This window comes from Cherax quadricarinatus, chromosome 35 (genome assembly GCF_038502225.1).
Source record: "Cherax quadricarinatus isolate ZL_2023a chromosome 35, ASM3850222v1, whole genome shotgun sequence".
Lineage (NCBI taxonomy): Eukaryota > Metazoa > Arthropoda > Malacostraca > Decapoda > Parastacidae > Cherax > Cherax quadricarinatus.
This window is the reverse complement of record NC_091326.1, coordinates 2632278-2659212: the sequence shown is the minus strand read 5'-3', so window position 1 is coordinate 2659212 and position 26935 is coordinate 2632278. Positions and strand designations below refer to the sequence as shown.

At 46.6% G+C, this 26935-nt stretch overlaps 1 long non-coding RNA gene across 2 annotated transcripts in view; it reads left to right on the top strand.

Annotated features, from left to right (window-relative positions):
• Nucleotides 1-426: 426 nt before the first annotated feature.
• The window catches only part of LOC128695204 (uncharacterized), a 42737-nt gene continuing 16228 nt past the window's right edge, over nucleotides 427-26935 (top strand). For both annotated transcript variants that reach the window (XR_011392795.1, XR_008407970.2), the window contains exon 1: nucleotides 427-689. This is a non-coding gene — a long non-coding RNA (uncharacterized lncRNA). The remainder of the gene's footprint in view (nucleotides 690-26935) is intronic.

Sequence of the window (26935 nt, the reverse complement as noted above, 5' to 3'; positions counted from 1 at the left end):
CACAAGACACAGGAACACAGGACACAAGACACAGGGACACAGAACACAAGACACAGGGACACTTCTAGCTACATTACACCACATTCACCATGATACACCATCTTCCCTACCTCATGTCAGGCGCCGACTCTTGCTCCCATGAATTATGTATAACATACTAGCTGAATTACATTATCTCCCTCTTCGAGGGACCCCAGGTATACCAGTGAATCTATCTCCATGTATACCTCATCTAGTATCCCTAAAATAAAGACAATAGGGAGGGTTTTTAAAGTATGCTTCGATGCGTAGAGAGTTTAAGGGCTGCAAAATGCTTATGGTGGTGTCATTAGTTGTTGGTGTGGTGATGCTTGGTGAGTGGCGCCATGTGAGGTGGGTATGCTCGCTGCGGGGCCGTGCAATTCTCGTGACCAACCCTCAGTGCGTTGAGCGTCCACACAGCCCTGAGCCCCGGTCCCGGACCCATGCACGCCCTCCTACTGAACCCGGCACCGGTCCGCGTCCGCCCGTCCACACCGCCACTCCAGAGATACCGCAGGGCAGTCCGCTGCCTCCTTCAGCGTTCCTCCCTGGGGATAATTTAGTCGTTGGGAGTGCCTGGATGAACCCTCTCACTCTCTCGTGCTGGTTATTAGCTCCCAGAAGAAAGAGCTAGCGAGATTAGAGTGACAAGTTAGCGTAGATGTGACGTGAGTATATGAGTGGTTGTAAGGTAGTGCTGAGCACACCTGCAGCACACCTGTGTGTGTCTCACTCACTCAACACCTGTACAAATACACCCACAGGTAAGTCAGTAACCGCAGTCTTTATCACCCGTGTTTATCACCCGTGTGTATCACCCGTGTTTATCCCCCGTGGTTATCACCCGTATTTATCACCCGTGTTTATCACGTCTTACTTCCACTTCCACTTCTTTGGTTTGTTGTGGTCATTTCATAATTTTCGATTTTTGACGTCGCTGTTCCCAAAATATTATGTCTCGTGATAAGTGAATATCAGAACTGAAAAATGCTTAATTCTCAACCATTTATATATATGTATATGTCGTACAGAATAGGTAAAACTGGTCAATTAGCAAGAACTCATTTAAAATTAAGTCCTTTCTAAAATTTTCTCTTATACGTTCAAAGATATTTTTTTTTCATTAATTAATAATTTTGTACCAAAAGTGTCTTAGAAAACTTACCTAGCCTTATTATAACAAGCACAATTTAATTTAGCTTAATCCAACTAAATTTATTTTTGATAAGTTTACAATAATTTCATAATAAACAAACACAATAAAATATATTTTTTTCGTTAGGATCAGAATGATTCTTGCGAAACTACATACACAAATTTTCGCTTGCCTTATTCGGCAAGAAGAGCGTTGCCTTATTGCAAAAGCTTTCAGAATCGCCAGGAATACTTCACCAGTGTTAAATTAGGATAAAGAGATGAGGAAAAGCTTGTAGATGGTTAGGAGAGGCCCAGGAGCTTGTGACTTGAGGTGCTACCTGAGCTTAATGTCATATAAGCCAGTATATAAGCCAGTATATAAGCCACCTCTCTGGCCCTATGCTGTACCTCCAACAAGAGTGATGGACTGAACACATCGATTCCAGGCTGAGGGACTGATTACCTGAACTCCTCCTCTCCTTACACCTTCCTGCTTTGTATTGGACTGATGAAGCCACTGTGTGGCGAAATATTTCCTCAGTAAAAGATTCCCATATGTTGCATAAGTGTCTCAATTCTTCAACATGTCATGTAGACATGGGCTAGGTAAACGATGTAGGTATTCGGTTAGGTAGACGCTAATGTCCCACACCAGTAGTCTACAGTTGTTGCAAGGTACAGTGCCATCCCGTCGAGGTAGTTGGCTGGTGTGTAGCTGGTTATATGTGTTAAATACACATATAACCAGCACATAGGAGACTGATGATAAATTAGACACATGTGCAACTCTTGGGTGTCTTTACTGAGGAAACGTTTCCTCAATAAAGATAGCCAAGAGTTGCACATGTGTCTAATTTATCAACATGTCGGTTCTCTGAACCATTCATCTACAAACATAGGAGACTGGAGCTTATGACGATGTTTTGGTCCGACTTAGACTAGCAACTAGTCACCCAGAACTTCCAAAATGTTCTGCATAACTCTGGACTTTTAACTATGCTCTCAAGTGTCAGTCATTTCCGCACAAACAATGTATCATTCTGTTATGAAGCTAAATTGTGCTATTTTCTCCTGTTACTAGTTAGTGGTCTGAACCAGACCGTAACGTTGGCACAGGTTTCTGTCTACCCATGTGCGGGTTATCAGTGTATTGTTCCTGTCACGTTTACCTCTTGGTTTTGGTAATAATAATAATAATAATGATAATAATAATAATAATAATAATAATAATAATATATCTTTATTTCTACAAATATATGTACAAGGTATACAGACCATAGCTGACATCAATGACATACTACTATATAGAAAGCCGCTTGTTATTCAGAGCATTTCGGGCAAATTAGGTCAGTTTTGTCCCAGGATGCGACCCACACCCATATACTAATACCAGGTACCCATTTTACTTATGGGTGAACAGGGACATTAGGTCCCTAATGTTTTCCAGCAATACCGGGGAATCGATCCCCGGTAATGTTCCAGTCACGGCATTGTGCCTTTTTCTCCTATATTCTGGCAAAGTTGAAAGCTCTCGTCTAAGGAAGAGTCGGAGCCACAATCGACCGAAACCGTCTCAGTCGTTCCTAATTCCAGACTCGCATGGTTTTCGTGGCCCTAGGTCTTGATAGGAAGTGCCCTTAACCGAGCCTACATTACCGTTAGGAATTTCCAGTCCCACCTCATCACTGTATCAATATTCCACTTGTTGCATATCAGACGCGAGGTATTATTTGTGTCAGTAAGTGGCGTGTGTGCGTGCCACTTTCGTTAGGTGATCCTCCCTCCTCCGTGGCCGCCGGAGGCGCAGAAAGAGCACAGTCCTTGGCTGTGTATAGAAAGGTGACAAGGGTGACTGATCGACAGCAAAGGGTGTTATCTGCGCCGGTGGGTTTGCAGGCATGCGCAACTCCGCACAAGAAGCGGGTTACTCGACATTTAGAACCCCTCAGAACCACTCTCGGGTTCGCCAAATATAGACAAGGGAGAAAAGGTAGGTAAAGTATTGAGGTACCAGTGGAAAGAAATTTATCAGAGGCAAAAACAGGAATATACCAGAGAATAGTAGTTCTGACGCTGTTATACGAGCGTGAGATGTGGAGCAAGAAGAAAGGTGGAGACAGTGAAGAAAGGTGGAGACATTGGAGATGTTATGATGGAGAACAATGTGTGGTGTCAACAATATGCAAAAATTAGGTGGTGAGTTATTACGAGTGGTATAATCCAGAGTGCAGAGTGGAGGGGAATTGTTGTTGAAGTGGTTTGGCTATTTAGAAAGGATGGAGCAGAATAGGATGGCAAAGAAGGTGTGTAAATCTGGGGTAGGAATTATCCCGGGTAGCGATGTGGAGAATGGGTAAAGGAAGTTTACTTTAGTGAGGCAGCAGACTTGTAACATCATGTGACATCGGAACATATATTATTTTTTATATTTTGCTCCATTAGAATCTCATGACCTCCCTCCACAATTCCTTTTTATGTGCCTTGAGGTAGACGAGGCTGGGCTTGCAGGATATTGGGACACCTTTAATATCACTGAGGTAGAGAAGGTTGGACTTATGCCCACCAGATAAACTTCCTTCAATGTTTAACTTCACTTGGTGTTGGAAACTCAGAACTGTCTGGTCGCTGCCACGTAGAAGCCTCTCACTTTTATGTCACAATATATCAATTACTCTTAGTCAATAATAGATGCAGTTTTGCTGATTCATCTTCTCATCTCTCTCTCTCTCTCTCTCTCTCTCTCTCTCTCTCTCTCTCTCTCTCTCTCTCTCTCTCTCTCTCTCTCTCTCTCTCTCTCTCTTGTGGCCTTGACATGTTGACACATAAAGCTTTCTACCACCACTTCCATCATCTTAGCTCTCCATGTTTCTGGTCTTCCTGTAGTTTCCAATTCTCTTAGTCTATTTGTGGTTGAAATCTCCCATGATTAGCATCTTTACTCTGGCTATACAAGTTCTTCTTGATGCCTTTGCGCTCACTGAATTCATATTCCTCCCATAGTGTCCCTCTGTTTGATTGTGGGTTATAGATCACTGCTGCTATTACTTTGGCCCCCCCAAGTCTTGACTATGCCCACTATGTAGTTATTTTAAATCATTTCTGTCTATTCCTCTCATCTTTTCAAAATTTCACTCCCATTCCCTCCTTCCTCTTTGTTTTCTCATTACCTGATATCCTTCAGGGAATATGGCATCTGTTATCAGCTCAGTTTTGTCTCTATGAGAGCTATTATGCTTGAGGTTGACTCTGCTATCCAATTTTCTTTTCTAATTCGTCATTATTATTTGATAATCCATCTGCATTTGTGTAACATTCTCTGAGCTTCCCTTCTTGTACTAAGTTTTGATTTGCGATATCCAGCGCTACTGTATGTCGTTCATTTGTAAAGGAGGGGTGAGGAAGAACTGGTGTGTACATTGTCACAGAGGGAGTCAGAGTTAGAGTTGTTACAGAGAGGAAGTCAGGGATATAGTTGTTAAAGAGGGAGGTGGATCAGAGTTATAATTGCTACAGAGGGAGGTGGATCAGAGTTATAATTGCTACAGAGGGAGGTGGATCAGGGTTATAACTGCTACAGAGGGAGGTGGATGAGAGTTATAATTGCTACAGAGGTAGGTGGATCAGAGTTATAATTGCTACAGAGGGAGGTGGATCAGGGTTATAGTTGCGGATAACAATAATATAATATAATGTAATATAGGTGGGATGGGAAGTGTGGGCTTGTTATTGTGGAGGCTTAAGTTGAACCTACTACCAGATGATCTGGGGGGAGGCTTAAGTTGAACCTACTACCAGATGATCTGGGGGGAGGCTTAAGTTGAACCTACTACCAGATGATCTGGGGGGAGGATTAAGTTGAACCTACTACCAGATGATCTGGGGGGAGGCTTAAGTTGAACCTACTGTCAGATGATCTGGGGGGAGGCTTAAGTTGAACCTACTACCAGATGATCTGGGGGGAGGCTTAAGTTGAACCTACTACCAGATGATCTGGGGGGAGGCTTAAGTTGAACCTACTACCAGATGATCTGGGGATGAGCCGAGAGAGATTTCTGGAGGTTTGGTGTACCATCTTCTTGCCTTCCTCTCTGTCTATCTTTACTGTAACGGACGCCTCTTATATCTACTTGTGTCTTCAATTCTTTGCTCTTCTTTTCCATTCAGTCACGAGCCGCGATACGCGATGACATCCCGTACTTTTCCAGAACACTTTCTGGCCCAGCATCCTGGCTTGGCTTACCTGTAACCTGGCTAGTTTGATCCGGAGCTGTTCTACCTGATTCCTAGCGCGCGCGTGTATGTGTGTGTGTGTGTGTGTGTGTGTGTGTGTGTGTGTGTGTGTGTGTGTGTGTGTGTATGTGTGTGTGTGTGTGTGTGTGTGCGTGTGTGTGTGTTCATTATGGAGGTGCAAATCTTTCACACCTAACCGAGATTATTTACTTTTCCAACTTTCACCTGTTGTGTAGCTCGTCTGTACCTCCTTGTGCCCTCACACCTCCTCCAGTGCTCCTCCTCCAGTGCTCCTCCTCCAGTGCTCGTCCTCCAGTGCTCGTCCTACAGTGCTCGTCCTCCAGTGCTCCTCCTCCAGTTCTCCTCCTCCAGTGCTCCTCCTCCAGTGCTCCTCCTCCAGTGCTCCTCCTCCAGTGCTCGTCCTCCAGTGCTCCTCCTCCAGTTCTCCTCCTCCAGTGCTCCTCCTCCAGTGCTCCTCCTCCAGTGCTCCTCCTCCAGTGCTCCTTCTCCAGTGCTCGTCCTCCAGTGCTCCTCCTCCAGTGCTCCTCCCCCAGTGCTCCTCCTCCAGTGCTCCTCCTCCAGTGCTCCTCATATAGTGTTCCTCATCCAGTGCTCCTCCTCCAGTGCTCCTCCTCCAGTGTTCCTCCTCCAGTGCTCCTCCTCCAGTTCTCCTCCTCCAGTGCTCCTTCTCCAGTGCTTCTCCTAAAGTGTTCCTCCTCCAGTGCTCCTCCTCCAGTTCTCCTCCTCCAGTGCTCCTCCTCCAGTGTTCCTCCTCCAGTTCTCCTCCTCCAGTGCTCCTCCTCCAGTGTTCCTCCTCCAGTGCTCCTCCTCCAGTTCTCCTCCTCCAGTGTTCCTCCTCCAGTGCTCCTCCTCCAGTGCTCCTCCTCCAGTGTTCCTCCTCCAGTGCTCCTTCTCCAGTGTTCCTCCTCCAGTGCTCCTCTTCCAGTGCTCCTCCTCCAGTGCTCCTCCTCCAGTGCTCCTCCTCCAGTTCTCCTCCTCCAGTGTTCCTCCTCCAGTGCTCCTCCTCCAGTGCCCCTCCTCCAGTGCTCCTCCTCCAGTTCTCCTCCTCCAGTGCTCCTCCTCCAGTGCTCCTCCTCCAGTGCTCCTCCTCCAGTGCTCCTCCTCCAGTGCTCCTCCTCCAGTGCTCCTCCTCCAGTGTTCCTCCTCCAGTGCTCCTCCTCCAGTGCTCGTCCTCCAGTGCTCCTTCTCCAGTGCTCGTCCTCCAGTGCTCCTCCTCCAGTGCTCCTCCCCCAGTGCTCCTCCTCCAGTGCTCCTCCTCCAGTGCTCCTCATATAGTGTTCCTCATCCAGTGCTCCTCCTCCAGTGCTCCTCCTCCAGTGTTCCTCCTCCAGTGCTCCTCCTCCAGTTCTCCTCCTCCAGTGCTCCTTCTCCAGTGCTTCTCCTCCAGTGTTCCTCCTCCAGTGCTCCTCCTCCAGTTCTCCTCCTCCAGTGCTCCTCCTCCAGTGTTCCTCCTCCAGTTCTCCTCCTCCAGTGCTCCTCCTCCAGTGTTCCTCCTCCAGTGCTCCTCCTCCAGTTCTCCTCCTCCAGTGTTCCTCCTCCAGTGCTCCTCCTCCAGTGCTCCTCCTCCAGTTCTCCTCCTCCAGTGCTCCTTCTCCAGTGTTCCTCCTCCAGTGCTCCTCTTCCAGTGCTCCTCCTCCAGTGCTCCTCCTCCAGTGCTTCTCCTCCAGTGCTCCTCCTCCAGTGCTCCTCCTCCAGTGCTCCTCCTCCAGTGCTCCTCCTCCAGTGCTCCTCCTCCAGTGCTCCTCCTCCAGTGCTCCTCCTCCAGTGCTCCTCCTCCAGTGCTCCTCCTCCAGTGTTCCTCCTCCAGTGCTCCTCCTCCAGTGCTCCTCCTCCAGTTCTTCTCCTCCAGTGCTCCTCCTCCAGTGCTCCTCCTCCAGTGTTCCTCCTCCAGTGCTTCTCCTCCAGTTCTAGTCCTCCAGTGCTCCTCCTCCAGTGTTCCTCCTCCAGTGCTCCTCCTCCAGTGTTCCTCCTCCAGTGCTCCTCCTCCATTTCTCCTCCTCCAGTGCTCCTCCTTCAGTGCTCCTCCTCCAGTGTTCCTCCTCCAGTGCTCCTCCTCCAGTGCTCCTCCTCCAGTTCTCCTCCTCCAGTGCTCCTCCTCCAGTGTTCCTCCTCCAGTTCTCCTCCTCCAGTGCTCCTCCTCCAGTGTTTCTCCTCCAGTGTTCCTCCTCCAGTTCTCCTCCTCCAGTGCTCCTCCTCCAGTGCTCCTCCTCCAGTGTTCCTCCTCCAGTTCTCCTCCTCCAGTGCTCCTCCTCCAGTGCTCCTCTTCCAGTGCTCCTCCTCCAGTGTTCCTCCTCCAGTGTTTCTCCTCCAGTTCTCCTCCTCCAGTGCTCCTCCTCCAGTGCTCCTCTTCCAGTGTTCCTCCTCCAGTTCTCCTCCTCCAGTGCTCCTCCTCCAGTTCTCCTCCTCCAGTGCTCCTCTTCCAGTGTTCCTCCTCCAGTGTTCCTCCTCCAGTTCTCCTCCTCCAGTGCTCCTCCTCCAGTGCTCCTCCTCCAGTGTTCCTCCTCCAGTTCTCCTCCTCCAGTGTTCCTCCTCCAGTGCTCCTCCTCCAGTGTTCCTCCTCCAGTGCTCCTCCTCCAGTTCTCCTTCTCCAGTGCTCCTCCTCCAGTGCTCCTCCTCCAGTTCTCCTCCTCCAGTGCTCCTCCTCCAGTTCTCCTCCTCCAGTGCTCCTCCTCCAGTGCTCCTCCTCCAGTTCTCCTCCTCCAGTGTTCCTCCTCCAGTGTTCCTCCTCCAGTTCTCCTCCTCCAGTTCTCCTCCTCCTGTGCTCCTGCTCCAGTGTTCCTCCTCCAGTTCTCCTCCTCCAGTGTTCCTCCTCCAGTGCTCTTCCTCCAGTGTTCCTCCTCCAGTGCTCCTCCTCCAGTGCTCCTCCTCCAGTTCTCCTCCTCCAGTTCTCCTTCTCCAGTGCTCCTCCTCCAGTGCTCCTCCTCCAGTTCTCCTCCTCCAGTGTTCCTCCTCCAGTGTTCCTCCTCCAGTTCTCCTCCTCCAGTTCTCCTCCTCCAGTGCTCCTGCTCCAGTGTTCCTCCTCCAGCTCTCCTCCTCCAGTGTTCCTCCTCCAGTGCTCCTCCTCCAGTTCTCCTCCTCCAGTGCTCCTCCTCCAGTGCTCCTCCTCCAGTTCTCCTCCTCCAGTGCTCCTCCTCCAGTGCTCCTCCGCCAGTTCTCCTCCTCCAGTGCTCCTCCTTCAGTGCTCCTCCTCCAGTTCTCCTCCTCCAGTGCTCCTCCTCTAGTTCTCCTCCTCCAGTGCTCCTCCTCCAGTGCTCCTCCAGTGTTCCTCCTCCAGTGTTCCTCCTCCAGTTCCCCTCCTCCAGTGCTCCTCCTCCAGTTCTCCTCCTCCAGTGCTCCTCCTCCAGTTCTCCTCCTCCAGTGTTCCTCCTCCAGTGTTCCTCCTCCAGTGCTCCTCCTCCAGTGCTCCTCCTCCAGTGTTCCTCCTCCAGTGTTCCTCCTCCAGTTCTCCTCCTCCAGTTCTCCTCCTCCAGTGCTCCTCCTCCAGTGTTCCTCCTCCAGTTCTCCTCCTCCAGTGTTCCTCCTCCAGTGTTTTCCTCCAGTGTTCCTCCTCCAGTGCTCCTCCTCCAGTTCTCCTCCTCCAGTGCTCCTCCTCCAGTGCTCCTCCTCCAGTGCTCCTCCTCCAGTGTTCCTCCTCCAGTTCTTCTCCTCCAGTGCTCCTCCTCCAGTGCTCCTCCAGTGCTCCTCCTCCAGTGCTCCTCCTCCAGTGCTCGTCCTCCAGTGCTCCTCCTCCAGTGCTCCTCCTCCAGTGCTCCTCCTCCAGTGTTCCTCCTCCAGTGCTCCTCCTCCAGTGCTCCTCCTCCAGTTCTCCTCCTCCAGTGCTCCTCCTCCAGTGCTCCTCCTCCAGTGTTCCTCCTCCAGTGCTTCTCCTCCAGTTCTCCTCCTCCAGTGCTCCTCCTCCTGTGCTCCTCCTCCAGTGTTCCTCCTCCAGTGCTCCTCCTCCAGTGCTCCTCCTCCAGTTCTCCTCCTCCAGTGCTCCTCCTCCAGTGCTCCTCCTCCAGTGTTCCTCCTCCAGTGCTCCTCCTCCAGTTCTCCTCCTCCAGTGCTCCTCCTCCAATGCTCCTCCTACAGTGTTCCTCCTCCAGTGCTCCTCCTCCAGTGTTCCTCCTCCAGTGCTCCTCCTCCAGTTCTCCTCCTCCAGTGCTCCTCCTCCAGTGCTCCTCCTCCAGTGCTCCTCCTCCAGTGCTTCTCCTCCAGTGCTCCTCCTCCAGTGCTCCTCCTCCAGTGTTCCTCCTCCAGTTCTTCTCCTCCAGTGTTCCTCCTCCAGTGCTCCTCCTCCAGTGTTCCTCCTCCAGTGCCCCTCCTCCAGTGCTCCTCCTCCAGTTCTCCTCCTCCAGTGCTCCTCCTCCAGTGCTCCTCCTCCAGTGCTCCTCCTCCAGTGCTCCTCCAGTGCTCCTCCTCCAGTGCTACTCCTCCAGTGCTCCTCCTCCAGTGCTACTCCTCCAGTGCTCCTCCTCCAGTGCTCCTCCAGACCCATCAAGCCAGAAATCGTACTGAAGACAAGAACAAAAATGGGAAGGCACATAACGTTGAAGGTGTTTTTATTAGGTCAGCGTATCACTCAGTTTCGAGTTTTTCACCAAGCCACGTTTCGCTCAATATTGTGGAAAATACTGTATATATTTTCCAGAAATACAGTAGTTATATGTAAATAGATAGCCATACTGTATTTAATAATATTTATGTCATAGAAAACGGAAAGCCTGCGTCTGCGCAGGAGGGTCGCCATTGTTAATTTTGAATTGGATACAACGTTAGTGTAATGGGAAGAATTTTTCGTGCTCTAGAGGTTAAAATTGGGCTGACACCTCTCAAATAGGAGGCGAAATTGTTGGATGTGCATTCCTGCATAACTTGAGATATCAGGCGACAGGACAGGACAACTCCAGGAACCTCAGATAAGCTCTCTAGATTTGTGTGTAATTCTGGCCAGCATTATTTTCATAGATTTAGTTAGAGTGAGGTTTTCTGAGTATGATACACATTAATCTCCAGTCAAATTTGTGAGTGATATTAAGATATATTTTCCTTCTGTTATGTAATTGTGTATATATATATAACCATTTATTATTTTTAATATACAGTCCACAAATTTATATATTTACCAGTATTCCTGGTGTACGTATATTTCATTTAATTAATAGGTCCAGAACAACTTGTGGATATGACAGTGGTAGGTATCGAAGGCGGACATTTTTTGCGACCTAGGTGTCCCAAATTCCTGCTTGTCTTACTGATAAATGATAATTATCTATGTTCATTTACTGTTATGTATATAATGATACATCCAAGTAAATGCAATTTTCCACAAATATGAAGTTTTTACCAAGCTATGTTTCGCTCAATATGGAGTTATTTTTTTCATATTTCGTTCTGTGTCGAGGTTTATCAAGTTCTGTATTGTTACAGCCATGATATTGCTATTATTATTATTATTATTATTATTATTATTATTATTATTATTATTATTATTATTTTGTATTCACGGGGAAGCGTTAAACCCGTGACGTAAGATGACAGGTAAATCTAGCAGTCTTTCGACCACATTCCTAGTATACATCCTTCCCTGTGTGGTTTACCTTCAGTAGTGTAAACCTTGGTAAAGGATACCAACAAGCTGGTTTAGAAAAAAACACATAAGTAAACACTAGGACATGTTAGAAAACGCTTCGGTCCTGGGGGCGTCAAGGTCCAGGACCGAAACATTTTCTTAAATGTTTTAGTGTCTGCTTACGTGTTTTATTAAACTAGGTTCAGTGTTAGGTACCGTAGTACCTGTTGTTCCTGGGGTTCAGTAGTTCCTGGGGTTCAGTACCTACTGGGGTTCAGTAGTTCCTGGTTTTCAGTAGCTACTGGGATTTAGTAGCTACTGAGGTTCAGTAGTTTCTGGGGTTCAGTAGCTACTGGGGTTCAGTAGCTCCTTGGGTTCAGTAGCTCCTGGGGTTCAGTAGCTACTGGGGTTCAGTAGTTCTTGGGTTCAGTAGCTACTGGAGTTCAGTAGATCCTTGGGTTCAGTAGCTCCTGGGGTTCAGTAGCTACTGGGGTTCAGTAGTTCTTGGGTTCAGTAGTTCCTGGGGTTCAGTAGCTACTGGGGTTCAGAAGTTCTTGAGTTCAGTAGCTACTGGGGTTCAGTAGCTCCTGTAGTTCAGTAGTTACTGGGGTTCAGTATTTACTGGGATTCAGTAGCTCCTTGGGTTCAGTAGCTCCTGGGGTTCATTAGTTACTGGGGTTCAGTAGTTACTGGGGTTCAGTAGCTCCTTGGGTTCAGTAGCTCCTGGGGTTCCGGAGCTCCTGGAATTCAGTAGCTACTGGGATTCAGTAGTTACTGGGGTTCAGTAGTTACTGAGGTTCAGTAGCTCCTGGGGTTCAGTAATTACTGGGGTTCAGTAGCTCCTGGGGTTCAGTAGCTCCTGGAGTTCAGTAGTTACTGGGGTTCAGTATTTACTGGGATTCAGTAGCTCCTTGGGTTCAGTAGCTCCTGGGGTTCATTAGTTACTGGGGTTCAGTAGTTACTGGGATTCGGTAGCTCCTTGGGTTCAGTAGCTCCTGGGGTACCGGAGCTACTGGAATTCAGTAGCTACTGGGATTCAGTAGTTACTGGGGTTCAGTAGCTCCTGGGATTCAGTAGCTCCTGGGGTTCAGTAGCTACTGGGATTCAGTAGCTACTGGAATTCAGTAGTTACTGGAGTTCAGTAGTTACTGAGGTTCAGTAGCTCCTGGGATTCAGTAGTTACTGGGGTTCAGTAGCTCCTGGGATTCAGTAGCTCCTGGGGTTCAGTAGCTACTGGGATTCAGTAGCTACTGGAATTCAGTAGTTACTGGAGTTCAGTAGTTACTGAGGTTCAGTAGCTCCTGGGGTTCAGTAGTTACCGGGGTTCAGTAGCTCCTGGGGTTCAGTAGCTACTGGGGTTCAGTAGTTACTGGGGTTCAGTAGCTCCTGGGGTTCATTAGCTGCTGGGGTTCAGTAGTTACTGGGGTTCAGTAGCTGCTGGGGTTCAATTGTTACTGGGGTTCCGTAGCTCCTGGGGTTCAGTAGCTCCTGGGGTTCAGTAGCTCCTGGGATTCAGTAGTTACTGAGGTTCCGTAGCTCCTGGGGTTCAGTTGTTACTGGGGTTCCGTAGCTCCTGGGGTTCAGTAGCTACTGGGGCTCAGTAGCTCCTGGAGTTCAGTAGCTCCTGGGATTCATTAGTTACTGGGTTCAGTAGCTACTGGGAGTCAGTAGTTACTGGGGTTCAGTAGCTCCTGGGGTTCAGTAGCTACTGAGGTTCAGTAGTTACTGGGGTTCAGTAGCTCCTGGGGTTCAGTTGTTACTGGGGTTCCGTAGCTCCTGGGGTTCAGTAGTTACTGGGGTTCAATAGCTCCTGGGGTTCAGTAGCTCCTGGAATTCAGTAGTTACTGGGGTTCAGTAGCTCCTGGGGTTCAGTTGTTACTGGGGTTCCGTAGCTCCTGGGATTCAGTAGCTAATGGGGTTCAGTAGCTCCTGAGGTTCAGTAGCTCCTGGGGTTCAGTAGCTCCTGGAGTTCAGTAGCTTCTGGGGTTCAACACTTACGACAGCTTCAGAGGTTTCGTTCCAGCAGAACTGGAATTGCACCAGCAGTGTGCTGCCACACTTTTCCAGCTGATAGTCCCACAGTGGGAGCAATTGCTAGCCATGTGACCCTGTTATGTTCCATCACACAGGATGGGTGTTCATTGTTATGTTCCATCACACAGGATGGGTGTTCACTGTTATGTTCCATCACACAGGATGGGTGTTCACTGTCATATTCCATCACACAGGCTGGGTTTCTGTCATATTCCATCACACAGGATGTGTTTCTGTCATATTCCATCACACAGGATGGGTTTCTATCATATTCCATCACACAGGATGGGTTTCTGTCATATTCCATCACACAGGCTGGGTTTCTGTCATATTCCATCACACAGGCTGGGTTTCTGTCATATTCCATCACACAGGCTGGGTTTCATACATGGAGAACCCGTAGCTCAGTAGTAAGGGTAAGAATGCAGAACTCGGGTGCAGATGCTCTTAATAGAAGGCACAGCACATCTTTGGCTAGTAATCAGAGATGACACCTGTAGAGGTAAGCATGACAGCTGTATATGTAAATGTAAGCATCACAGTTGTAGATGTATGCCTGACAGCTGTAAATGAAAATATGACAGCTGATCATATCTGTAGATATAAGCATGACAGCTGTAGCTGTAAGGATGGATCGACAAAACAGTCTAAATATGGTGGTTCTAAATAACGACCTGAATTCGCTATGTATCAAATGAAACTGAAGAATTGTATATCTAAGGACACAGACAGTGAGATGTGTATGTCTCTCAGCGTACGTATGCTGAGAGTCTAGTTTAAACCCTGTTTAAGGTATGAAAGTGTTTTTGACTGGTGGTGAGTAGTTCACAGGCAGCTTTGTGCATGTGAGATGTTCAATACCAGCCATAACTACACCAAGAGAAGGTTAGTGCCCTATGAGGCGAGAAGACAGAAGTGTGTATGCCCACACTGGTCATGTGACACCTGTGCCCACACTGGTCATATGACACCTGTGCCCACACTGGCCACATGACAACACCTGTGCTCACACTGGCCACATGACACCTGTGCTCACACTGGCTACATGACAACACCTGTGCTCACACTGGCCACATGACAACACCTGTGCTTACACTGGCCACATGACAACACCTGTGCTTACACTGGCCACATGACAACACCTGTGCTTACACTGGCCACATGACAACACCTGTGCTCACACTGGTCACATTACACCTGTACTCACACTGGCCACATGACAACACCTATACTCACACTGGCCACATGACAACACCTGTGCCCACACTGTCACATGACACCTGTGCCCACACTGCCCACATAACATCACCTGTGCCCACACTGTCACAAACACTTTCATTAAGACGCTCGTATAAACACATACTCTAATTTCTGTACGATCATGGCGTGTGTACATTTAACTGGTTAGTGTACACGAGAGTTAATGAGGTGTGATCATAGTGTGTGTGTGTGTGTGTACTCACCTATTTGTGGTTGCAGGGGTCGATTCACAGCTCCTGGCCCTGCCTCTTCACTGATCGCTACTAGGTCCTTTCTCTCCCTGCTCCATGAGCTTTATCAAACCTCGTCTTAAAACTATGTATGGTTCCTGCCTCCACTACGTTACTTTCTAGGCTATTCTACTTCCTGACAACTCTATGACTGAAGAAATACTCCCTAATATTCCTTTGGTTCATCGGAGTCTTCAACTTCCAATTGTGACCCTTTGTTTCTGTGTCCCATCTCTGGAACATCCTGTCTCTGTCCACATTGTCAGTTCCTCGCAGTATTTTGTGTCGCTATCATGTCTCCCCTAACACTCCTGTCCTCCAGTGTCGTTAGGCCGATTTTCCTTAACCATCCTTCGTAGGACAACCCCCCTTAGCTCTGGGACTAGCTGGACCAGGCTTGTAGCCTGTCCAGGTCTCTTTGTAATTTTACCTGATCCTCATCCAATTTAATTCTCCTCATTAACTTCACATCATCTGCAAACAGGGACACTTCTGCTTCTATCCCTTCCGTCATGTCATTCACATATACCAAAAACAGCACAGGTCCTAAGACTGACCCCTGTGGAACCCGCTCGTCACAGGCCACTCTGACACCTCGTCACGTGCCATGACTCGTTGTTGCCTCCCTGTCAGATATTCTCTGATCCATTGCAGTGCCTTTCCTGTTATGCATGCTTGATCCTCTAGCTTTTGCATTAACCTCTTGTGAGGAACTGTGTCGAAGGCCTTCTTGCAGTCCAAGAAAATGCGATCTATCCTCCCCTTTCTCTCGTGTCTTGCTTCCGTTACCTCATCATAAAACTCCAGTAGGTTTGTGACACATGATTTTCATTCCTGAAAACGTGCTGGTTGTCGTTTATAAGCTTGTTTCTTTCTAGGTGCTCCACCACTCTCCTCCTGATAATCTTTTCCATGACTTTGTATTCTATACAAGTCAATAACACAGGTATGTAGTTTAATGCATCATGTCTGTCTCCTTTCTTACAAATTGGGACTACATTGGCCATCTTCCATACCTCAGGTAGTTGCCCAGTTTCAATGGATGTGTTGAAGATTTTTGTTAGTGGCACACACAGCGTCTCTGCTCCTTCTCTAAGGACCCATGGAGAGATGTTGTCCAGTCCCACAGCCTTGAGGTATCAAGTTCACATAGCAGCTTCTTCACCTCCTCCTCGGTTGTGTGTATTTCATCCAGCACTTGTTGGTATACCTCCCTATTCTGACTTCCTGGAGTCCTTCCTATCTCCACTGAAAATACTTCGTTTCTGCCTCTTCGGCTAATCTCTTTATTTTCCTGTGTCCTTTGTTTTCTGTACTCTTTCCATTCTTTAGCACACTAAGTTTTTGCCTCCCTACACTTTTGGGTGAACCAAGGACTCGTTCTGTTGCCCTTGAGAACAAACCTCTCCTCTGCCTCCTTGCATTTTGTTGTCACATAGTCCATCATTTCTTTTACTGGTTTTCTTGCCAATTCCCTTTCCCACTGAACGTCTTGCAGGAAGTTCCTCATGCCTATGTAGTCCCCCCTTTTGTAGTTTGGCTTCACCCGTCCTATTCCTGCTGCCCTCTCCACCTGTAGCTCAACTATGTAATAAAAGCACAGAACCACATGATCACTAGCTTAAAGGGGCCTTTCATACATGATATCCTCTATGTCCGAGCTACTCAAGGTGAATACTAGATCCAGTCTTGCCGGTTCATCCTCACCTCTCTCTCTGGTAGTGTCCCTAACATATTCATGCATGAGGTTTCCCAGTACCATATCCATCATCTTGGCTCTCCATGTTTCGGGACCCCCATGGGTCCCGAAACATAACTGAAGGTTTTCCCAGTCAATCTCCTCGTGATTGAAATCACCCACAACTAGTAACTTTGCTCTACCCACGTGAGCTCTTCTGGCCACCTCGGCTAGTGTGTCCACTAATGCTCTGTTGCTCTCTTCGTATTCCTCTTTTGGCTTCCTGCAGTTCTGTGGCGGGTTGTACATCACTGCAATTACCACCTTAGTGCCCCCAGTGTGTGTGTGTGTGTGTGTGTGTGTGTGTGTGTGTGTGTGTGTGTGTGTGTGTGTGTGTGTGTGTGTGTGTGTGTGTGTGTATGTGTGTGTGTGAAAGTTATAAGTGTACATGTTGGTTGTTGAGGCACGTACAGTGTGTGTACGTGTACATGTAACCTTTGAGGAAGCAGTCTGCCTTCTCTTGATGCCTTCGAGCCGGTGACGGACTCTCGATCCAAGGTATTAGAGCTACCTTCCTCTCTGTCTCCTCGGCTTACACCTGATTGCCTCCAATTCACTGTTTGCTGAATTACCCATACTTGTTTAGCGCTTCCCAATAAAAATAATAATAATAATAATAATAATAATAATAATAATAATAATAATAGCAGTATCATTAATATTATAATTATAATAATAATAATAATAATAATATTAAAAATAATAATAATAATTATAATAATAATAATTATCATCATTATTATTATTATTATGTGTCCTCACGTACGCCCTCTCATGTTAATTAACCACATTTAACAATTCATTTAAGGATATTAACATCGCTTAACAATGGTAATGACAACAATCTTATTGTATGACAAGACCAGGCGAGCCATGACTCATTCCGGGCCAAACCTTCACAAGTGTACGTAAGTGTACATAAGTGTCGGTTAAAGATGCCTACACAAGAGATAGAAGATAGCATCTATACTTCCAGTGGGCAAAACAAGTGGCAAATAAAAGGGGCAAAACGTGGGAACGACTCTAGCTAGAGTCGTTCCCTTGAGCGTATCTACCTGGACATCGTACTCATTTCCGGAACATTGCAAGCCTGATGTATTGATTGCAACACGAAAAGCCTAGAGCTATCATTCAACTCCCCACGTGTTCATTTTGTATCTTGTACCGTTTGTTCGCGATTATTGCATAGCTTGCATGGTGTGGTTCAGATGCTCTCTCACACAAGATCCAGCAACACCGAGAAAATATGTGAATCCCGACCCCTGCAACGTCTCTGAGATTCCACCTCATTTTCCACAGTATTCAGGACTCCATTCTCATGCTTCAGCTTCATATTGTTCCAGGCCAGGAACTGAACTCTGTTCCAGGCTGAGAGAATGACCACCTCATGAGACAGCCTTAGGTAGCAATGAAATCAAGGTTAGGTTAGGTAAGATTTGTCAGGAAACAGGACAAGTGTTTCCTGACGCTGGTTTTAGTCATATGATGACCCATAGCTGGAGCTTTTGGTCATCTGGCTTACCCCTTTACCCCGTTAAAAATTATGGCTCTTATTATAACCATTTCTTTATTAATGATACCGACCACACTAGTAAACACCACTGAACCTTTAAAATCATACGCCAATATAGATCATCAGGTACGGAGCTTACGGTTCGTAAATACATTAAATTGTGATTGTGTCTGGTGGTTTGTGTACAAAATGTGTACAATGAATTCCATTCTTTTAATTCTGACTACTGGAGTGGAGGGGTAAGCCATTGGAAGGCCTCGGTCAGGTGGCCAAAAGCTCCAGCTGCGGGGTCATATGACTAAGACCCGCGTCAGGAAACACTTGTCCTGTTTCCTGATGGCGAATCTTTCCTAACCTGTCTGCTGAAGGTTCGTGTCCCTGGTATGTGGTACAGTAGAACCTCGGTGTTCGAACGCACGGGACCTCGAACAAACCGGAGTCTTTGAACTTTTTTCTGGAGACCGAACACGCTGACTTGTTAAAAATTCAGTTTAATTAAAACTTTGCAGGAAATCCCTGTTTCAAAAGTGTTTTGAAGTAAACTGCGACAATGACCTGACTTTTGGAAATACTGCATCGGACATCGAACTTTTCGCAGTACCAACACCACCTAGGAACCAACTGAGTTCAAACACCGGGGTTCCACAGTACTAGGCAGCTCAGCGCACATAAATCATTCTAACATACACACTGCCTACCCACACACCTAGTGGTCCGCACATCCAGTTTTATGAGAGGAAAATATACATAAACAAGCCTCGTTCTTACATTGTTTTCTTGAAATAGTTAACTGGAGGACATAGAGCGCCTGGGGTGGCCGGCTGTGAGGATCCTTGTCTCTCTGGTGCTCACAAACACTCCATTTATGAAGAAAAAGTCACAACACCGTGACTGGAGCAATACACAAATTACCACAGAAAGGAGAGGAGCTTACGACGACGTTTCGCTCCAACATGGGCCCTTGAAAAGCTTTTTTCTCCTATGTGCGAGTTATACGCTCAATACACCATATTTGACTCTATGACGGGGTAGCTAATGAAAGATATTTTGTTAATTAATATTGTTTGGTTAAAAAAAAGAAGAAAACCTTGGGTGTTTGCAGACATGAATGTCGTGTTGTTGTGTGTTTGTGTTTTATTGTTTGGTTGGCGTTCATAAGTGTTGCTTGCATGGGACACTTCCTGAATATTTGTTGTGACCAGAATGACTCGTAGGTGGCGGTACAATCTGATGTTATCAGTCACTGAGGATAACTGGGGATAACAGTCACTGGGGATAACAGTCACTGGGAATAACAGTCACTGGGGATAACAGTCACTGGGGATAACAGTCACTGGGGATAACAGTCACTGAGGATAACAGCCACTGGGGATGACAGTCACTGGGGATAACAGTCACTGGGAATAACAGTCACTGGGGATAACAGTCACTGAGGATAACAGTCACTGGGGATGACAGTCACTGGGGATAACAGTCACTGGGGATAACAGTCACTGGGAATAACAGTCACTGGGGATAACAGTCACTGGGAATAACAGTCACTGGGAATAACAGTCACTGGGGATGACAGTCACTGGGGATAACAGTCACTGGGGATAACAGTCACTGGGGATAACAGTCACTGAGGATAACAGTCACTGGGGATGACAGTCACTGGGGATAACAGTCACTGGGGATAACAGTCACTGGGAATAACAGTCACTGGGGATAACAGTCACTGGGAATAACAGTCACTGGGAATAACAGTCACTGGGGATGACAGTCACTGGGGATAACAGTCACTGGGGATAACAGTCACTGGGGATAACAGTCACTGGGAATAACAGTCACTGGGGATGACAGTCACTGGGGATAACAGTCACTGGGGATAACAGTCACTGGGAATAACAGTCACTGGGGATAACAGTCACTGGGGATAACAGTCACTGAGGATAACAGTCACTGGGGATAACAGTCACTGGGGATAACAGTCACTGGGGATAACAGTCACTGAGGATAACAGTCACTGGGGATGACAGTCACTGGGGATAACAGTCACTGGGGATAACAGTCACTGGGAATAACAGTCACTGGGAATAACAGTCACTGGGGATAACAGTCACTGGGGATGACAGTCACTGGGGATAACAGTCACTGGGGATGACAGTCACTGGGGATAACAGTCACTGAGAATAACAGTCACTGGGGATAACAGTCACTGAGAATAACAGTCACTGGGAATAACAGTCACTGGGGATAACAGTCACTGGGGATGACAGTCACTGAGGATAACAGTCACTGGGAATAACAGTCACTTGGGATAACAATCACTGGGAATAACAGTCACTGGGGATAACAGTCACTGAGGATAACAGTCACTGGGAATAACAGTCACTGGGGATAACAGTCACTGGGAATAACAGTCACTGGGGATAACAGTCACTGAGGATAACAGTCACTGGGGATAACAGTCACTGGGGATAACAGTCACTGGGGATAACAGTCACTGGGAACAACAGTCACTGGGGATAACAATCACTGGGGATAACAGTCACTGGGAATAACAGTCACTTGGGATAACAATCACTGAGGATAACAGTCACTGGGGATAACAGTCACTGGGAATAACAGTCACTGGGGATAACAGTCACTGGGGATGACAGTCACTGGGGATGACAGTCACTGGGGATAACAGTCACTGGGGATAACAGTCACTGGGTTTAACAGTCACTGGGGATAACAGTTACTGAGGATAACAGTCACTGGGTTTAACAGTCACTGGGGATAACAGTTACTGAGGATAACAGTCACTGGGTTTAACAGTCACTGGGGATAACAGTTACTGAGGATAACAGTCACTGGGGATAACAGTTACTGAGGATAACAGTCACTGGGGATAACAGTTACTGAGGATAACAGTCACTGGGGATAACAATCACTGAGGATAACAGTCACTGGGTTTAACAGTCACTGGGGATAACAGTCACCGGGGATAACAGTCACTGGGGATAACAATCACTGAGGATAACAGTCACTGGGTTTAACAGTCACTGGGGATAACAGTCACTGGGGATAACAGTCACTGGGGATAACAGTCACTGGGGATAACAGTCACTGGGGATAACAGTCACTGGGTTTAACAGTCACTGGGGATAACAGTCACTGGGTTTAACAGTCACTGGGGATAACAGTTACTGAGGATAACAGTCACTGGGTTTAACAGTTACTGAGGATAACAGTCACTGGGTTTATGTTGTTTAACATGACACTGTTGTGGTGTTACAGTCTTATCCTTTATCATCCTTCTCCTCTTCCTGACACTCTAAAAACTTCCATATACGAATAATTGCAACTTCCAGCGTCACCTGAGCGTTCAAGAAGCCTGATGCTCGTCGGCTTCCTTACAAGAGAACAGAGGGACGGTCTGTCACAGAATAATTTCAAATGTTAACGCTATGTAACCCATTTAGTGAGGGGAAAAAGTGTTTAGTTTGTGAAATGATATCAGCACTTAATGTACAGATGACATCTGCCTTTATTAAAGATTTCAGTCCGTTATATAGATGAATTTATATGGTCGTTCAAGTCATTGTATTGAGGCTGTTTGTATCTGCCGACGCCCCAGGTATATAATATAATCTGATGGGGGTGTTTTGTGTGTGAGAGACAGAGGAGGTAGACGGGTGGTGTAGGAGGACGATACAGGTGACAGAGGGAGGCAGTTAGAGGTAATCGAAACAGACAGAGAGAGACAGAGAGAGAGACAGAGGTGTGAGGGTGTGGATCTCCGTGACTAGCGACCAACACACGGGATGAGGCAGCAACTTCTCTTTTGTGGCTTGCGCTGCCCACTGTGTGTAATATATACATAAAGTATGCATTTCTTAACCCACCCTTCCCTTCCTCCTGCCAGCCTGCCCACAAGCTATGCCAGCCCCCGTGTTTGTCTGGGATTAACGACCTAGACGCGACAAGTGGCTTAGCACTCTCTATTCACTTCCACTCTTGTACCTCCCGGTGTAAATACTTGCTACTGCTGACATATATATATATATATATATATATATATATATATATATATATATATATATATATATATATATATATATATATATATATATATATATATATATATATATATATATATATATATATATATATATATATATATATATGTCGTGCCGAATATGTAAAACTGGTCAATTAGCAAGAACTCATTTAAAATTAAGTCCTTTCTAAAAATTTCTCTTATACGTTTAAAGATATATTTTTTTCATTACTGTTGATGTAAAAATTTATAATTTTGCACCAAAAGAATCTTAGAAAACTTACCTAACCTTATTATAATATGAACAATTTATTTTAGCCTAACCCAACTAAATATATTTTAAATACGTTTACAATAATTTAGTAATAAACAAACGCAATCAAATATATTTTTTTCGTTAGGTTCAGAATGATTTCGGCGAAATTATTGCATACGCAAATTTTCACTTGTCCTATATGGCAAGATGAGCGTTGCTATTTAAGCCAAGATCGCAAGTTTTGCCTATTCGGCACGATATATATATATATATATATATATATATATATATATATATATATATATATATATATATATATATATATATATATAGAGAGAGAGAGAGAGAGAGAGAGAGAGAGAGAGAGAGAGAGAGAAGTACCACCTCTATAACTGGACTGGGGACCCTCATCCTCAGAGAAAACAATAAACGTACCTCAGGGAAAACTCTAGGTTCTCCCCGGAGCTGTTTGAATATGGGAGTACAAGACTGGGCAGTGGCTGGAGTGCAACTCACTGACCCAGTTGACAGTACTCTCCTCGGAGTTCTTCTTGGGTCTGATACCATCGAACCAAATCAGAGGGAAAGAATCAGTTCTCACTTCATGAGAATCAGCTGAACCTAAATCCCTAATACCCACTATGTCTTCCACTTCTCTAAACATTTTAATCTTTTACTGAACTTAGTCATTTCTGCTTTTGTTTTGAAAACAAATCTACGTTTGCAATGGTAGACCGAGGATGCCTTTACCCTGAAATCTATGTTAGGTAAAACAATTCTGAATATTTCTTTGGGTGACTCCCAAACGGTACTAGTATTAGTAGTAGTAATAGTTGCAGTAGTAATAGCAATAGTAGTCGTAGTGACAGTAGTAGCAGTAGTAGAAGAGCCTTATCGAAACCCTACATAAAGCAAAACTCTTCACTAAGATTTGTAAGTTTGAGGTCGATCCGAAGAGGCTTTTCCGATTTAGCACAACGCAATCGTGTTCGTTTGGAAGAAGAAGAAGAAGAAGAAAGACAGGACCCAGGGACCTACTCTATGTATTTTCCTACCAGTGAGACCTAGCGAGTGGAATACATGATTATTGAAACGTCCCTAATGAATTACTGCCATACTGTGACCTGACTACCAGAGTTGCGCTTCAGATAATCCAGCGGTGGACTGACTAGAGATGTGCTTCAAGAGTCCAGCGGTGGACTCTTAAAGAGATCCAGCGGAGGGAAGGTAGCTTCAGTTCCTTGCCCCCTTTCGGTCTTGTCCTGTGGTCGAGGACCTGAGACTGGCCTCTGGTCTGGTGGTCTGAACAAACGGAGCAACGTCCACAACAAGTGTTATGAGAACTTGCTGTTGATACACAGCCCATGCTCACACCCATGACTACACCAGCTGAGGTGTGGTTTGTACTCACCTTCACTCAGCGAGAACGAGCAGACATATACGGCGAAAGATGCAACAAGTTACATGTAAACATTCAACTACTGAGTCTTTTTAAGTTGTGTAAGCCTGAGTACTACGCAAGTGTGACAGTGGATGATGGCAGGAACCTGCTGAACACCACTGAGGTGATCAGTCTGGACGCTGAGATATCGTTCCAATAATAACATTCGCTGCATAACAGCTGAGGAATTAGACACATGTGCAACACCTGGGTATCATTATTTGAAGACGTGTCGCTAACCAGTGGCTTTTTTTAATTCAATGAAGAGATGATATACGACAGCAGAAGATGAGATAATCAGTCCTTTGGTCTCGAAGAACTTTACACAGAAAACAGCTGAAGATGAGGCAGCCAGTCCCTCAGCCTCATCTTCCACTGTCTTCTGTGTAGTTCTGCAGGACCGAGGGACTGAGGGACTGATTACCTCATCTTCTGCCTTCGTATATCATTTCTGCATTGAATCTAAAGAGCCTCTGGTTGGCGAAACGTCATCGAATAAAGATACCCAGGTGCTGTACATGTCTCATCCGTCACAGTGGGATACATTCATTGCTGTAGTTCCAAGAAAGAACCCCTCCTCTTGCTTATAGATCCAAAATAATCTCTCGAGGCAAGTCTTGATGTTCGAGACAAATGAGCCTAGTTACCCACCAACGTAGAATAATCCAAAAGAGAAGAAGAACACAGTCACCATTATTCGGTTCCTAGCTGTCTCTTCAAGAGTGCACGAACATCGCCACCCTAATAACCCAATAGCCAGCAACATCGCTACCCATCCTTCAGAGTGCAGGAACAGCCAGCACTCTGAAGGATCGTTCTCACCAAACGAGCAACAACAATGAGGGGAGACCTGTTTGTTACCCTTCAAGGAGGTGATACACTAACAAACTACCGTACACGTGAGTGACAAGATGCGACGTTAAGAGCATTTTAATGTAAATACATCTTTTGCGCGCGTGTGTGTGTGTGGCTGGCCTAGAGACGACAAGGACCACTGCGAACATAAATAAATCCTAATTACGGGTTTGTGTTTTGAGGGGAGACCAGAGTCTGGTAAGACTATATTTTGCGCTGGCAGGTGATCAAGCGCTGCTGGCTGCCCATCAGGCTCTGCTGACCACCTATCAGGAGCTGTTGCCCGCCCATCGGGAGCTGTTGCCCGCCCACCCTTATTTAGTTCCACTTTGACGGTATCGACCGCTACCTTGATTTACTGCCCTGCATGCTGCCACCCACCTGCCTTCCACCACAGGCTACACTGACCTACACTTCCTTCCACCACAGGCTACACTGACCTACACTGCCTTCCACCACAGGCTACACTGCCCAGGCTGCACTGGCCTACACTGCCAAGGCTGCACTGCCCGACACTGTCCAGGCTACCTTCCACCACAGGCTGCACTGCCTGGGCTGCACTGCCCTACACTGCCCAGGCTGCACTTCCCTACACTGCCAAGCCTGCACTTCCCCACACTGTCCAGGCTGCCTTCCACCACAGGTTACACTGCTCTACACTGCCCAGGTTACCTTCCACCATCGGCTACGCTGCCTAGACTACTTTCCAGCACCAGCTACACTGCCCAGGCCTTCCATCACCAGTTACACTGCCTTACACCGCCTAGGCTGCCTTCCACTACCAGGTAGAGTGATCATGCTGCCTTCCACCACAAGAATATGCTACACACTAGTCACCGACGCAGCAGGTAACCTGATTACTGGCATCAAAATTAGTTTAGTCTCTAAAATAAGTACTAAAGTCTGTGAACCCAGCAATGCACACTGGTGTGGTCTGCACTGGACCAGCATCAAGTCAATGTTATCATCTGATGACGGTCCAGGATGGACCGAAACGTCTTGAAGAGAGTAGAGTATGGCAGCGGATTTGTGTGTCATTTCCCCCAGTAGCTGTATTATTATATTCCATGTTTGCATAAAATGTAATGTAAATAATTCACGTTAAGTGATAAACCCATGTGAGTCATTCAGTGCAAGACGTGCTGGAGGCTCGATCCTCTGTCTGCTGAGTGCCAGACTGACGCGTTTCCTATTTGTATTCGTCCGGACGTCTTCCCATGTTGACAGAAAACGGATTTACGCTCAGATTGCTTTCTTCTGCTGCGTTAAAATCACCAGCAATTTAATTACCCAAGAATGACTGTGATACTTGGCAGGATTCCCACACATCTGCCACCAAATATATATAAATATTGCATTTTCAATAATGTTAAGTGGCTTGAGGTGTTCACAGTAGTCCCAATGTTTTATTGATTCCTTGTGGTTAGTAAACGACTCCTGCAGCACTGATATATCTCCTGCCTTGACAGTTGTTGTTGACTCGGGACAATACTACAAACGTAGTGCGTCTTCTCTTCTTATGACACTTCTCGTTTTCCACTCTTCTTTTCCCGGCTTTTGTTGGACTCTCCTTATTTATGTTCTCTGAACTAGAAACAACAGGTCGTCTGATGTTTTTATTCCTAAGCCGTTTTTGTGAGGACAGGCGTGTGAGGGGTCTTCTTCCTGATATAACATAGTCTCTGTTTTGTCCCACGTCCTGGTTTTGAGTTTTGAAAATTTTCTTTACATAGCTCAGTAGTTACACTTGTCATTTTTATCATGATTGTCATGTCTTTTTCCCACTGGAAGACCTTGTTGAAAATGCTTATAATTTTTCTGCTTATTACTAAACTGGTTTAGAAAGACACGTTAGTAAACACCAGGACGTATTTATTAGATAATTCTTCGATCCTGGGACTTCGATCATTACTTAAATGCCTTCACAAACTCCATGTAGATCACAATAGCTATATTTTTAGTCCAAGGCGTTAGTGATAGCGTCAGAATGATCTAGCAGGCTCTATCAACATGATCAGCATCAACCTAGTTGATCAGGCAAGCAACAGACGAGCCTGGCCCAAGACCAGGCAAGCAACAGACGAGCCTGGCCCAAGACCAGGCAAGCAACAGACGAGCCTGGCCCAAGACCAGGCAAGCAACAGACGAGCCTGGCCCAAGACCAGGCAAGCAACAGACGAGCCTGGCCCAAGACCAGGCAAGCAACAGACGAGCCTCGCCCAAGACCAGGCTCCGCCAGTAGAAAAACTCTGGGAACTAGTTAAAGATATATCAAAGATAAAGGTTCCTGGTTTAAAGCCATGTTGGCGTGGCTTGTGTAGGTCATGTTGGCTTGGCTTGTGTAGGTCGTGTTGGCTTGATTTGTGTAGGTCATGTTGGCTTGGCTTGTGTAGGTCGTGTTGGCTTGGCTTGTGTAGGTCGTGTTGGCTTGGCTTGTGTAGGTCGTGTTGGCTTGGCTTGTGTAGGTCGTGTTGGCTTGGCTTGTGTAGGTCGTGTTGGCTTGGCTTGTGTAGGTCATGTTGGCTTGGCTTGTGTAGGTCGTGTTGGCTTGGCTTGTGTAGGTCGTGTTAGCTTGGCTTGTGTAGGTCATGTTGGCTTGGCTTGTGTAGGTCGTGTTGGCTTGG